This window comes from Lepisosteus oculatus, chromosome 3 (assembly GCF_040954835.1).
Source record: "Lepisosteus oculatus isolate fLepOcu1 chromosome 3, fLepOcu1.hap2, whole genome shotgun sequence".
Classification (NCBI taxonomy): Eukaryota; Metazoa; Chordata; class Actinopteri; order Semionotiformes; family Lepisosteidae; genus Lepisosteus; species Lepisosteus oculatus.
Window position 1 is genome coordinate 7,704,769 of NC_090698.1, and position 13,044 is coordinate 7,717,812.

A 13,044-nucleotide genomic window follows, 5' to 3' on the forward strand; every position below is an offset into this window, starting at 1 on the left:
AATTCATCTTAATGCATCCAGCTGCACTGTTCTTGTGTTATTATTAGCATTATACCTGACAAATTCACGAACAGGCATTGTTTTTCAAAAGCCGCAAATCATTTTACCGTTTTCTTTATCATAATTTAACGGTGTCCTCCGGCCAGTACGGGAGAAAGTAAAATATGGGAAGATCCCAGGAAAATTGGGACATCTGGTAAAATAAGCAAGCTGACCACAGTGAGCTGAGTTTAGATGACACAGGGACAATGTCAAGCACACGTTCAGGAAAACTCCCTGCCACAGCAGCGTCAGAGACGCTTGGCCTCCAAGGCAGGCTCAGTTCTGCTCGGCTCCCAGGCCGCAAGGCTGCTTATAATTATGATGATAACTGGTCACAGGGAACATCAGCTTTTATTGCCCTGTTGCCCGACTCTTGCTGAATCAGACACTATATTACAAAGCTCATGCCAGTACAGTCCTACACCAGGGGCAGCACATAGGACCGAAGAGGGATTTGTGATTACTCACAATTAAAAAATAGCCTAACCTGATAATGAATGCATAAAATCAAAATAAAAGCCTTTTGATCCTTTGGTTGTTAGCAGCTTATGAATCGGAGGACCTCAGTCTGTCATTTTGTGCTCGATCCCAGGGAGTCTGCATTGGCAACAGGGCAGCCTGTTACATACTCCCACAACCCTTTGTGCAGAGATGTTTCTCCTGTTCTGAGTATGAAAAACTGTTCGATAAACCTTCCTTGCTCAATTATCATCAGACACTTGAGTTCAATTAAGGGACCAATGATGTAAATGGAAAATCTAGCACGTGTGGGGCTGCCAAGGAGTGATGTCACAGCGACAGACCCACCTCTACAGCTCTGTGACGATTCAAGGTGCAGAGGCGGCCGTCTGGAAACGAGCAAACCAGGTCTTCAAGGAGGTGGAACTGGAATTTTCACGGGTCCAAACAAGACAGGGTGGAGTCCGAAAGACATGAAATTCCAAGAACTTCTGTGTTTCTCACTTTTAGAGAAAAAAAAAAGACCCAACTCCAACCCACGTCACAGGCAAGACTCCTGGTAAGTACCGGGGAACCCCCCCATGCCGAGGTTTCCCAGCACCTTGCAGCGATCAAGCGTAACCCGCTGCAGTATGCACAGGACAGCCTGGCCTGGCAGTGTGTGCTGCTCGCTGCTTCGCTGGTCACTAGACCTGAAGTGATGCCACAGGAGGCGTCCGCCGTCAGGCGTGCAAGGGGTCTGCACAGTGTCTGTCACGGTAAGGGAGAGACAGCAGCGAGAACAACACTTCGGCTGCTTATGAAGGAGGGGCGTGTAGCTGCTCTGCCGACTGCATGTTACTGGGCCGCCGAGCCCTGGCGGCCTTGTGATGGATGAGCTGGGAACGGGCAGACGTTTCCCCCCCCAGCCTGCCCTGCACTCCTGCAGCAGGAAGGGAGGAGGAAGAGTGTGCATCCTGCTGCCAGCGACCCTACAGGAAGGCAGTGTGGGTCACTTGGGGCTGGAGGCCTCCGCACCTTCCCAAAGGACCGCTGCTGCCACTGCATTAAAGCCATCCACCCCCAGGCAGAACACCAGGCACGAAAGGGAGCAGGCACCGACACTGCAGCAACATAGCATAGTCCAGCGCAGAAGCACTGTGGAAAACCCTAATCCTTAATTCCTTATATAGCACTCTTCTGGACACTCCACTCAAAGTGCTTTACAGGTAATGGGGACTCCCCTCCACCACCACCAGTGTGCAGCCACACCTGGATGATGTGACGGCAGCCATAGTGCACCAGTACTCTCCCCCCACACACCAGCTCTCAGTGGGGAGGAGAACAGAGTGATGAAGCCAGATCAGAGATGGGGATTATTGATAAAGGCCGGGGGAAGTTTGGCCAGGACACTGGGGTAACACCCCTACTCTGTCTGAGAAACACCCCGGGATTTGTAATGATCACAGAGAGTCAGGACCTCGGTTTTACGTCTCATTTTTTTCACAGTATGGTGTCATCACTATCACTAAACTGGGGCATTAGGACCACACAGACTGCAGGGTGAGCGCCTCCTACTGGTCCCACTCACACCTCTTCCAGCAGTACCCTCAGCTTTCCCAGGAGGTCTCCCGTCCAGGTAGCGGCCAGGCTCACACCTGCTGAGCTCCAGTGGGGCTGCCAGCTGGGAGCTGCAGGGTGGTACAGCTGCTGGCTATACAGCCTTGGTGAAGGAAGTGCATGGCAGCAGTCACGGGTGAGCCCGACACTCTCTGGGAACAGAACAATGGAAGCATCCGACACAGGGCCACACGGACTCTTCCATTTAGCGTTTTCCAAATGGCACCATTCGCTCCAGCTTTTTTTCGGTTGCTTTCCTTTTCGGTTCAGTCGGGGGGGGGGGACCAGATGCAAGAGAATAATGACTCTACGGGTTTCACGAACAGGAGTCTGACACAGCACGAGTGACAGGGGCCCAGGTGTGTCCAGGGGACACACACCGATCGGACACAGAGCCAGGAGGCGGGTGGCTGCCTGTAAGCAGATGCATCTATTATTGGACCACAAGACAGGTTACAAAGAGAGAGCAGAGCTTACTCTAGGCGTCCGTGAGTCCAGGGGTCTCCTGTCGAAAGGAAACCGCGAGACTGCACAGAGAACACCCCTCCCCACCCCCACCCCCACCCCAGTTCTCTGCCCAAGAGAGCAGCACCCCACTGTCCGGAGAAGCAAGATTGATCTCCGCAGACAGCAAGCCAGGAGAGCCTTAAATCCAGTCTGTCCAACGATAATGTACAGTTCAGTCGGCTGTCTCCTTATGCTACAACTCGGCGCCTCTTCGGTTGTCAGATAAATTAAACGGCAGAAGAAGAAAAAAAAAACAACTACACGAGAGCCGGTCCCTACCCTAACTGTAATCCAATTTACGAAGCATTTGGCAAACGAAACTTGTTTTATGGACTTAAACGTTACGCGTGGGTTTAAGTACACCGGACCACTTCATAGCAACAGCAGCACTCATAAGTTACCCCGAGTACCCGACTTCACCCAAGAGTGACCATATTAAAAACGGGAGCTTTTGTACTGTAGGACAACGTGCTTCGCTAGCAAATGGCTCGATTCCACAGAGGGGAGAGCCGATATCCGTGGGGCTCTGTGTGAACCACGCAGCTTTCTGCCGGTTCCGTCCCTTTCCTTCCCTTTTAACAGCGCCGCCGTTAACATCTGTCGCGAAGTACCGGGGGCACTCACCTCAGATCCGAGCGAAAAGCGCCACGGCTCGTCCCATTCGTCTGCGGAAGCGCTCTCCACCTCCCCCAAAAAGAAAAACCGACCAGCCGGGCTTTATAAATCCATCTCATGTCCCTCTTCTTCTTCTTCTTCTTCTTCCTCTGCTGAGGGGGAAACGAGAGCGAGGGAAAGCCCGGGGGAGAGCCGAGTCGATCAGGTTATCGATTCCCACCGTTTCTTTGCCGTTAACACTTTCAAATGTTCCCGAGCAGCTGGCGGAGAAGGGGGTTCTTCTTTTATCTCTTCATCACTGGTGGGGGAAAAAAAGCCCCCCCACACACACACACAAGCATCCAGGCTCGAGTACTTGTTGTTGGCAGTCGGCGTTGTCTCCGTAATTGTGTTTGAACTCCAGTTTCTTTGTCTGAGGGACGGGGCTCTCGCGTGTGCGCGGACGCGGTGGCTCCAGCCCGGAATCACACCCGCTCCCTCTGCCGGCTCGTCTCCTCGCTTCTGCGTCTCGCCGAGCCGATGGGCGGGGGGTAGACCATCCGGGGGGGTAGGTAGTAGGTGTGAACCAACTCGGACAGCCCACATGGCCAGAGTGCGCTTCTTCAGGCGAGCGCGGTTGTCGCTACGCGTGGCTGCGGCGTTGTTCCTTTGAAAGAGCTCTGCAAGCGTTGGCCCCTGAAAACAACAACAACAAAAACACTTTCATAACAACATTGTCTTCTTTCGGCTGTACGCTGGGATGCAGAAACAATTCGCGCTTGCCTTGCCTTTCTGGTCGGACTTGCAGTACGGTGCCGGCAGTCGCATCCATAAACACACAATTGAGTCCACTGCTTAAAAAGTTCGTTATAAAAACAATACATACAATATAGTATTTATATATACTGTTTGTATATAATGCATACATATGTAAATGATATCCTTGCACAGAGAAATGCACTTAAATTATTCATGATTGTCAATATGCATTATGACGATGCCTTTAGGACATATAGTCTGTACTGAACGGTACGCAAATATGTGACTATACTTTCACGCACTCTGCTGTGTAGACATAGAAGTTAACTTTCTCCTATTGTTGTGTCCTTTGAAACGAAAAATTCAAGATTTAAGGTTATTTAGCGACTGTACATGTATTTCGGGGCGCCCGACGATTGAGTCGAGGTCAACGACGTCAAGCGACGTAGAACTGAAGGCGGTTGTTGTTTTATAGCGCCGAAAACGAAGAGAGTTACCCCGAAAATATCAGGCTGAAAAGCGAATGTCACGCGTCCAGGTGGGTAATGTCTCCGGGAGCTATAGGTCTGATAATGCAGGAAGGTTGAAGACAGTAATCCTGCATATTATTATTTTCGTTATGTACGTCATGGACACTAAGAGTCCAGAGCCCTGTGAATGGGCTCTAGCTGTAATGGACTCCTCATGGACGACTATTAACAGCTGTTCTTTAACACTGTTACCATTTTAACCTTTAGTGCTGCCATCTAGCGGTGATGGTCGGCTACTCCAAATACATCGATCATCTTAAAAACTAATGTAAAATAAATCAAGGTTATTCTTCGCGATGTACTTCTAGTTTAGCTTCAATGACTGTTAAGCTGCCTATTTAATACCATTTATTTTAAGAACGGGCTCTTGTATTATAAACCAACAGTCTAGAATAGGTTATGGAGATCTTTTATCAATTATCCTCAAACTGATATTTGTTTTGTTTTGTTTCTAACGAATCGCTGTATTTATGTGCGTGCAATTACATTTTCATAATGCTTTGCATTTCTGTTTCGTGTCCTGGCGGTCGCACCCTGTTTCGGATCAACCTGTTATCACTGGGAGGCAGATGTGAAGTTGTTCAGCGAGGAAGTAGTTCCGACGGCTTTTTTTTTTTAATTGCACCGCGCCTGTTGTGAAGAAACTATCTCAACTATGAAAGACGCACGTCCTGTACGAGAGTGTTGATATCAGGTCAGCGATGAAACAGACACTAACACCGCACGCGGACACACTGACACAAGTACAAGCACCGGTCTCCCAATTTCGTTTAAAAAAGTTTTTGGTTTAATTCCCAGTTGTAGTAGTTCTACCTTGCGAAGCGTCACTTTTGAGTTTGGAAATGCAATCAGTGAGTTTATGTGGACTAACATTTGAGTACAGATGCCAGTAAACCAACTCTGGGCTTCTTTCATAATCTGTGCCTTCTTACCCAAATATGTAGAAACGTAGAGCTATCAGGCGCAGCTTGGTCCCAGTTTGACAATAGAGCGCTTTGATGCTGCTAATACGTACTGGAACTTAAAATGTGTTTTTGGATTCATTCGTTTTCATCCTAAGGAGACTCGACGAACCGAAAAAAACGCATCAAATAAGTAGGCGGGTCATTATTGCGATTTTGACTGAAAAGAGAAATCTTCGGAATTAATGTGATCTTTTTTCTAGTGCGTTACGTTGTGCTGGAAAACACTTAACATCTCGGTGACCCCTTGTTGTGGCTCTACTTAACCAGGGAATTCTGTCGGCGGATGGATACTGCGGATTTTCCTAGGTGGGAAGTTGTGTCCCCCTCCCTCCCTTCACACTTGCGCTGTTTTTTTTCTCCTGACGGGCCGCTCCACACGCCGCCCGTGCGTGCGATTCCTCCGCGATTGGGTTTGTGCGTGCGTGAGCGCGTAGCTCTCCCTGTGTGTGTGTGTGTTTGCGCTGTGACAGGATTTCGGCTCTGAAGAGGTGAGTTTAGCAGGCACTGCTTTTCTTTCTTCTTGAATTATTTAACCGCGTTAGCCTGTTGTTTCTGAGCCCGACTGGGTCTCACGGGTTCTCGCCGAGCGGCGGAGGGTCTTGGGGTTAGCAGAGAGTGGGGGGGAGAAGGAAAACACGGCGCGGGGAAAGGCGTGTTTTCTGTGCCGAGCCCGTGTGACAGGGGTTTAGGGCTGTGGGCCTGGGCAGGACGAGGATGAAACACGGGCTGAGGAGGGGCAGAAACACGCCGCTGTCAGACCATCACCTGCCCGGCGCTGCTGTGCGATTCCGCGGTGACATCCCGATGCCGTCAGTCGCTTCTTTTTTCCTGCATTTCCCCCTTTTTTTGTGGTGCGTTCTCGCCGATGATCGCCTCCACGGTGCGTTTTCTAAATGGGCAAAGCGCTGTGCCCTACGCTCCTGCTGAGGTGCTCGTGTGGGTAATTCAGCGATGGACGGAGCGCTATGAACGAAACGTGTGCCCCTGCGCCGGTGTCGTAAGATTGCGGTCCTCGCACTTACGATGATGGGCAGGTAGGTGTCAGTTGGCGCTCCGGATTGCTGCCGGGGGCCTAGCGTTGATTAAATCCCAGAGACGCGTTGTCGTTATCCGCCACGGCAGTGCGTTTCCACTCCTAAACCCGTCGCTAGATGTGGATCGACACGGGGATCAGCTGGAAACGCACAGCCTAGCAAATCGCTGATGTCGGGCGGTGGGGTTCAGTCTTCAGCCTCGACTATAACACATCGGCGCTGCAGAGGAGCCGAACTGTTATGTGAAGCTGTCCTGCACCTGCTGTTCTCTGCACCGCACATTCACTGGCTAGAGGACGGGAGGATTGGTCGCTGTGGCTGTACCCGAGGCGTCGTGTGTGTGTGTAGAGAGAGAGGTGTGTGTCATTAGCTGATGGAGTGTCGTGTTCTCTAGTGCGGGTACAGTGACAGCGGTAGTTCGTCACCTGGTGCCCTGTTACAGAGTGCCTCGTTCATGCAGATGCACCAGTAGACACTTCAGTTAATGACTGTCTACAGCTCATCAACCGCTGGCCCCGTGCAGTGATTATCTGGGTGGAACTTGCAGGTCCTACACGAGTCAGCTTCTGCCCTGCCTCTGGCTAGGGGGCAGTTGCACCAAGTCCAGTTTCCCAGGCTCGTGCAATCGTGCAGTCCGCCTGTCTGCTCGCTTCTCTGGCTTCCAGAGAATTCCTCCGGCCTTTCTTGAGGTGAGTAACGTCACAGGAGGCCAGCTCACTTCGGAGGAGAACTCTCTCCCGCCACTCCTGAACACCAGCAGGGCCGGAGAGAGGCAGGCTTGCAGCTCCAAGCTGCGTGAGGGAGATCTTCCCAGGAGATCTTCCCAGGATGTGGATCGGTGTTGCACGGCGCAGACCGGTCGACCTCGGGCAGCTGTGTGATTAGAAAGTCCCGCTACAAGCTGGGTGACGGCCGCTGAGCTGACCTTTCTTGTCAGCGGCTGCAAAGTGAGGTGAGGTTCTCATCCAGCTGTTTCCCGAGGAATTCCAAGGAAATCAGGAGATGAACCTGAAGGACAGCAGCCTTTTCAGAAGGTGATTTCAGACCTTCGCCATTTTTCGGATGAGATGTTAAACCAGGGTCCTGATTCTCAGTGGTCATTTAAGATCCCCGGGCGTTTCTCCATAAGAGTAGGGAGGTATCCCGGTGTCCGGGCCAAATTCCCCCCCTCGGACTTTACCGTGGCCCCCGGATTGTCCCCATGTATGATTGGCTGGCACTCGCCCTGCGATGGACTGGCGTCCCATCCAGGGTGTACCCTGCCCTGCGCTCGTTGTGTGCCGGGTAGGCTCCGGCTTCTGCGACACCGACGGGTGTAAACCGGTTTGGTAAATGACACGACGTTCCAGACCGCCAGTCTGAGTGCAGTGCTGGACAGTGAGGAGTTTGGCCTTCGGGCGCTCACTTGCCTGGATGGAACCCTGGGTTGAGTCGTTCGGTTTGTGTAACTGGGCCCCGTGAAGGGCTTTTCGGAGACGGCGTGGCGCTCCCAGGCTGTGGCTGGCCGTCCGGGCCCCGCAGCCGGCCGGCTCTGGCCGAGAGGCATCCGGAGCGCCGCCACACAAAGGATCCGTCTTTCCGCGCGTCAGCCGCTGAGAGCTCACTCGGAAGGGGTCCTGTTTTCCCCTGCCGGGGAGGAGCGGGACTCTGGGAGCTGCGGTTAGCACCTGGGCACCAGCTGTCTAGTAAGACTCGCGGGAGACAGCGCTTGTGAGTGGGTGTTTGTGCTCGTTCCACCTTCATTTAAATTAAACACATTGCAGTCCTGAATTGTTTCAGGCTGTCTGAGCTGCAGGCACTTGTATGTATGGTGCTGACAGGAGTGGAAAAGCTAATTGTATTCAGTGTTGCTTTAACTCATTGCTGATCTGCACAGTGTTACCTGATGATAGAGAACCATATTGTTTAAGTGTGCGTGATCTGGGCTTCTACATACAAACCCACTGCTGTTACAGTCCAGAGTGGATCTGAGCTGCCTCAGAATATAAGGTGCTCTTAATCTGTTGTGCGAGACACACGGCGTCTGGTCCTTTTCCGGCCTCTTTCCAGTGACTCGAAAGCTGAATTGCACATCTCGTATGTGAATGTGCATCGCCGACCTTTGGTTCTTCCTCAGAGCTCACCTTTCCGCTGTGCACCTGTGAAACCCGCCATTTGCGGTTTGACATCAGTTGCAGAAGCCTTTCCTGTAGTGCCACATTTGTACTGAGAATTCCTGAACCGTTTTTGCTTGATCGTATCCTGTTTGTCTGCTGCATTATTCAAATTTGTGTGTCTTGTACTAGGATTTTGGCTCAAGTAGGCTGCGATGTGTCCCAGCAGCTGCGCTGCATCGCCCGACTTCTTGTGCTGTGAAATGATGATTGTTCCTTACTGAACGGACGAAGTGCCTGATAATCGATGCTGATAATACGTGTGTACCAATGCTATGGTAACTAAACATTTAGCTGACGCTTTCATTAAGCATCATTATAGAGTTGCTGACCCAGGGGCCTCATCATGTTCGGAGTGGTGGCTCTGTGGCTCAGGATCTGCGCCTGTGGCTGGAAGGTTGCCAGTTTGTATCTCGTGGCCGGCAGAGGAATCCTACTCTGTTAGGTCCCTGAGCAAGGCCCTTAACCCCTGCTGCTCCAGGGGCGCCGTATGAATGGCTGACCCTGCGCTCTGACCCCAAGCTTCTCTCTCCCTGTCTGTGTGTCTCATGGAGAGCAAGCTGGGGTCTGTGATAAGACAAATACCTAATACAAGAAATTGTATATAGCCAATAAAGTGATCTCATCTTATCTTTAACAGCCCAAGCAAAGGAGAGGGCAGGTGGGGGGTGGGGGGTTCAGTGACTTGCTCAGAGGGGCCGCTGGCGGAGGTGGGCCGAACCATCCCGGTTACAAGCCCCTGCACTTTAATCCACTGGACCACCCAGCCTCCTGGATATCCTGTGGTGGAGCCAGTGGTTATTAAAGTAAGCAGAAAGCAGGTGTTGGCTGACGTTGGCAGTTCCCTTGTAAGCAAGCTCCTTTTTGTGCATTGGCAGACGCCTAATTAGCTCCACTGCCTGCTATCTGTGGCAGGAGCTTGCAAAGGAGCCCTAATTACGGCTGCTCTCCTGTGAATGTGCCCTGGGCAGGCAGGGGCGAGCCGTCTGCTCCGGGTGTGTGTGTGTGTGTTATTTTGGCAAGCGTCTGCGTGCGCCAGAGCTTAATTGTGCAGTTGCGCCGGGGGACTGCTGTTTGTTCATGAAGCTGTGAAGCCGGGCAGCTGTGCTTTGCGCAGTCCTGTCAGGAGACAAGCTGTGCAGCCCAGGAGCTTTGCTGTCTGTTGCCGTCTTCAAACCTGCGTGCAGACAGACGAGCTAGGGCGGAGCAGACCTTTCACCCAGTCGGGGGTCAGCCAGTCGTTCCAGCTGAGCTCTCGAATGGAGCACTCGTTTCAATCCCTTGGGTGAGCTCCTTTCGGAGTTTTGTTCTCTGCTCTTGGGTGAAACAGTGATTCTAAGGTACTGGAAAGACGTCTGCAGTCCCCCTGTGTCAGGTCCCTGAAAGTGGAGAGCTACGGCCTGGCCAAGCATGTTTCTTAGATGTGTGATTTAAGGGCAGTTTCACTCTAAGCAGCTCAGCCAGGAGGTTGCTTATGGACCAGTGCAGTAGGTTTCCATAACATGAACGTGCTGCTTGCCCTTATTAAGTTACCCTCAGTAAGTTGAACTGATTTCTAACTTTGGCCACAAAACGTGCTCAGATGATGTTTTGGAACGGTAGACCTGCAACAACAGCAGGATTGAGTTTCTTCGAGAGACAGTGTGGGCCTGATCCCTGCTGTAGTCCCAAGCCTACAAGGGCACTTCTGTCTACAGCACGGGAGTTCAGACTCCTGGAGGCTGCACTGGCTTGGGAGCTTTTTTTTTTTACCAGTTCAAAGAGTTAGCAACCACACAGTGAAATCATTTAATAGCTTGTCTTCAGCGGAGAAAGTACAACTTTCATCTTCTTTTCAAAAAGGCGTCGGGCTGTGGGTGTATCAAAAGACCCGGACAAGGTTGCAGTGTCTGAATAGAAAAAAAATGCGTATTGTAAGGCTGAGAAGAGAAATGCTTCTTTCTGGTTAAACTGAACACCAACCAGAAAAATCCAATTTTGCTAGGAAAGCCCTCTTTTGTTTTCAAATGACATTGTGGAAGACCAAAGTGACCAAACTGGCTTCATCACTCTGTTCTCCTCCCCACCGATAGCTGGTGTGTGGGGAGAGCACTGGTGCACTATGGCTGCTGTCGCATCATCCAGGTGGGGCTGCACACTGGTGCTGGTGGAGGGGATCCCCATTACCTGTAAAGCACTTTGAGTAGAGTATACAGAAAAGCGCTATATAAGTGTCAGCAATTATTATTTATTAATATTATTAAATGATGTTGCTGAATCTCTGTTTTTGTGGTCTCTGGGCAGCAAGGCTAACCATGGTCTTCCAGCTCGTTTTCATTTGGGTTTGCTGCCATTGCTGCCTGGCCTGTGCCTCCCTGGCCAGTGAAATCGGGACCCTCTGGCCAGGACTGCCTGGTATAAGGTGCTGTCTTCCTTGGCCATTTGCTAACCAGGCCGTGACTGTCCTGGTGTGTGTGTGTTTAGTTCATAGTTTTAAGTTTGCTGTTCCGCTTTGAAATTGTATGCCAGCATGTTTGTTATGGTAAAACCTAAAATCAGCTTTCAGTGTCCGGTTTTGGTTTCGTCTTTCATTTCTTCTTTTTTTTATGGCTTCGTCTAAGACGTTTTTGTGTGCGTCCTGGAGCAAACCATCCACCTGTGTTGGCGGGTGTCGGGTCTTTGTATGCGGTGGAAGTAATTTCGAGATGAAGAGTTTTGGACTTGGGACTTCCCAGTCTGGTCTTGTGGGACACCAGTGTCAGCAAGATGAGGATCTTTGCGATTGAGCCATTGGTGACTTAACTGGATCTCCTAGATGTTTTCCAGCTGGAAATGGGTGGAACAGTTTAGCAGAACCGGTTTGTAGACACAGACTCAATCTTTCTTCTTTTCACCCCCGGTCCCTCTCTCCTTCCACAGGACCAGAAACACAGATTCACACTGAAGCGCTTTCGGTAGCCCCGATCAGGACGGACTTTTCTGGCATTTGACCATTTTGCAGGTGGGTTTGTTTTGGCGGAAGACCGGTTTTGTTCCCATTACTCTTTCCGTTTCTCTCTTCTCCCTGGTCCTGTCATACAGCAGTGAGCAGTAAGGTGTGGTTTTAGAATTATTTCCTGAGCAGGGTTGTCGTCTAGTTGTGCTTCAGCTTAGTATCATTCATTTGCATAGAAAGCTGAAACTAGAGGAGTATGAAGTGTATTTAGAGAAAATATTTCTCTGGAGGGTTGATGGGGATCAACTGGTCACCATCTGGTGATAATGAATACAATTACGCAGTAATGAGTCTAATTACGATGAGTAAAGGAAGTGTGTGAATCACCCAGGAGGTGGTGCAAGGTCTTGTGTTTCATTTTTTCTCCCCTTGCATATCCCTGCCACCACTTCACAAGGCTACCCTTCCTCGTATTTAGCCAGCAGCCGTATCGCCCTACAGCTCACGGCCGGCAGCCCCACTGGAGCTCAGCAGGTGTGAGCCTGGCCAGGACCTGGAGGGGAGACTCCTGGGAAAAACTAAGGCTGCTGCTGGAACAGGTGTTAGTGGGGCCAGTAGGGGACGCTCACCCTGAGGTCTGTGTGGGTCCTAATGCCCCAGTATAGTGATAGGGAAACTATACTGTATATAAGGAACCATCCTTCGAATGGGATGTAAAACTGAGGTCCTGACTCTCCGTGGTCATTTAAAAAAAAACCCGGGTGATTCTCGAAAAGAGAAGGGATGTTAACCCCATTGTCCTGGCCACATTTCTACTAGGCCTTTACCAATCATGGCCACCTAATAATCCCCATCTATGAACTGGCTTCATCATTCTCTCCCCCACTGAGAGCTGGTGTGTGTGGGGAGTGTACTGGTGCATTCTGGCTGCCATCACGTCATCCAGGTGGGGCTGCACACTGCTGGTGGTGGAGGGGAGTCCCCATTACCTGTAAAGCGCTCTGAGTGGAGTGTCCAGAAAAGAGCTATATAAGTGTGAGGTATTATTATTATTATTACTTGGATGGTGTTGGTTAGTCTTTGAGTTCCAAATGGAGTTCTTCCAGCAGATTTGGAGAGCAGATGAAAATCCATTGGCCGAGTTCATTCCAGAGAGATTCAGGACCTCGGACAGAGACTGTTGACGCGATACTCAGCCTATTCCCAGCAGCAGCCCTAATGGTCTCTGTGCTTTATAATAATAATAAAATAATAATAATAATAATTGCTTACACTTATATAGCGCTTTTTCCGGACACTCCACTCAAAGCGCTTTACAGGTAATGGGGACTCCCCTCCACCAGCACCAATGTGCAGCCCCACCTGGATGATGCAACGGCAGCCATAGTGCGCCAGAACACTCACCACACACCAGCTCTCAGTGGGGAGGAGAGCAGAGTGATGAAGCCAATTCATAGAGGGGGATTATTTGGAGGCCATGATTGGTAA

The 13,044-nt window shown here is 50.8% G+C and overlaps 2 protein-coding genes across 8 annotated transcripts in view; one reads left to right on the forward strand and one right to left on the reverse strand.

Annotated features, from left to right (window-relative positions):
- The window catches only part of arhgef15b (Rho guanine nucleotide exchange factor 15b), a 29,546-nt gene extending 25,673 nt beyond the window's left edge, over nt 1-3,873 (reverse strand). For 3 of the 4 annotated variants that reach the window (XM_069186577.1, XM_015340792.2, XM_069186576.1), the window contains exon 1: nt 3,232-3,873. The gene's annotated coding sequence lies outside the window, so the exon portion shown is untranslated. The remainder of the gene's footprint in view (nt 1-3,231) is intronic. The other variant, XM_006627481.3, reaches the window with a different exon arrangement.
- Nucleotides 3,874-4,273: 400 nt separating this feature from the next.
- The window catches only part of hdlbpb (high density lipoprotein binding protein b), a 34,501-nt gene continuing 25,730 nt past the window's right edge, over nt 4,274-13,044 (forward strand). For 2 of the 4 annotated variants that reach the window (XM_069186572.1, XM_069186575.1), the window contains exons 1-2: nt 5,838-5,943; nt 11,541-11,622. The gene's annotated coding sequence lies outside the window, so the exon portion shown is untranslated. Of the gene's footprint in view, nt 4,499-5,059; nt 5,185-5,837; nt 5,944-11,540; nt 11,623-13,044 lie in introns of those variants that run through there. The other 2 variants (XM_069186574.1, XM_069186573.1) reach the window with 2 other exon arrangements.